At 47.8% G+C, this 1565-nt stretch overlaps 1 protein-coding gene across 1 annotated transcript in view; it reads left to right on the forward strand.

Annotated features, from left to right (window-relative positions):
• Positions 1 to 1565, forward strand: part of RBP3 (retinol binding protein 3) — a 21285-nt gene that overhangs the window by 15606 nt on the left and 4114 nt on the right. The gene's annotated exons all lie outside the window — the stretch shown is intronic.

Here is a 1565-nt window from a genome sequence, read left to right on the forward strand (position 1 = left end):
ACCCATCCTAGCAAGGATATGGCAGTGTCCTCTTTATGGGAAATACCATGGTCAGTAGGCTACAGAATCATAGATTTCATAGACTGCATAGACATTAGAGCTGGAAGGCACCTTGTAGGATCATCGGGTCCAGCCCCCTGCCTGAAGGGCAGGAAGTCAGCTAAGGTCAAAGGATCCCAGCAGGATAAGCATCCAAATGTTTCTTAAAAGTGTCCAGAGCAGGTGCTTGCACCACCTCTGGGGGGAATCTATTCCAGGCCTTGGAGGCTTGGACAGTAAAAAAGTTTGTCCTTATGTGCAATCTTTAGCTTTGATTGAATAGAAAGGAGAGGGGAAGTGACACTAACAATGCAGCCAGTCTTCAGGCATGACTCTGGATATATATTTTTTCCTTCATTCTGCCTTCCCAAAATAAGGTGTGTGTGTTACTTGGGGACATGTAGTATGCAAGAAAATATGATATTTATTTTCAACAATCCCCTTTTAGAGCAGGGCTGTTATGCTCATGTTCCACATGGGTTAGTGAAGTCCAGAGAGGCAAAATAGCTTCCCCAGTGTCACACTGGAAGTCTGTCATAGAGTGTGAACTTAAACCTACATCTTCAAAGTGTGAGACTGGTGCCCTAACCACTGAACTGTCTTTCATCTCAAAACTAATGTTCCCTTAAGGGCTCATTATCCTAGTAGCAAAACATAGGCGAACATAGTTAGTTCTACTCTGTTATTGTAGGTCGGTTTCGACCTGGAAGGGTGTGGGCAGTGGGGTCCCGCAGGGCTCGGTCCTTGGACCGATACTCTTTAATGTCTTCATCAGCGACTTGGACGAGGGAGTGAAATGTACTCTGTCCAAGTTTGCAGATGACACAAAGCTATGGGGAGAAGTGGACATGCCGGAGGGCAGGGAACAGCTGCAAGCAGACCTGGACAGGTTGGACAAGTGGGCAGAAAACAACAGAATACAGTTCAACAAGGAGAAATGCAAAGTGGTGCACCTAGGGAGGAAAAGTGTCCAGCACACCTACAGCCTAGGGAATGACCTGCTGGGTGGCACGGAAGTGGAAAGAGATCTTGGAGTCCTAGTGGACTCCAAGATGAACATGAGTCGACAGTGTGACGAAGCCATCAGAAAAGCTAATGGCACTTTATCATGCATCAGCAGATGCATGATGAATAGATCCAAAGAGGTGATACTTCCCCTCTATCAGGCGCTGGTCAGACCGCAGTTGGAGTACTGCATGTAATTCTGGGCACCGCATTTCAAGAGGGATGCGGATAACCTGGAGAGGGTCCAGAGAAGGGCCACTCATATGGTTAAGGGCTTGCAGACCAAGCCCTATGAGGAGAGACTAAAGAACCTGGACCTTTTCAGCCTCCGCAAGAGAAGGTTGAGAGGCAACCTTGTAGCTGCCTATAAGTTCATCACGGGGGCACAGAAGGGAATTGGTGAGTTTTTATTCACCAAGGCGCCCCCGGGGGTTACAAGAAATACTGGCCACAAGCTAGCAGAGAGCAGATTTAGGTTGGACATTAGGAAGAACTTCTTCACGGTTAGAGTGGCCAGGGGC

This window comes from Alligator sinensis, unplaced genomic scaffold (assembly GCF_000455745.1).
Source record: "Alligator sinensis unplaced genomic scaffold, ASM45574v1 scaffold264_1, whole genome shotgun sequence".
Lineage (NCBI taxonomy): Eukaryota > Metazoa > Chordata > Crocodylia > Alligatoridae > Alligator > Alligator sinensis.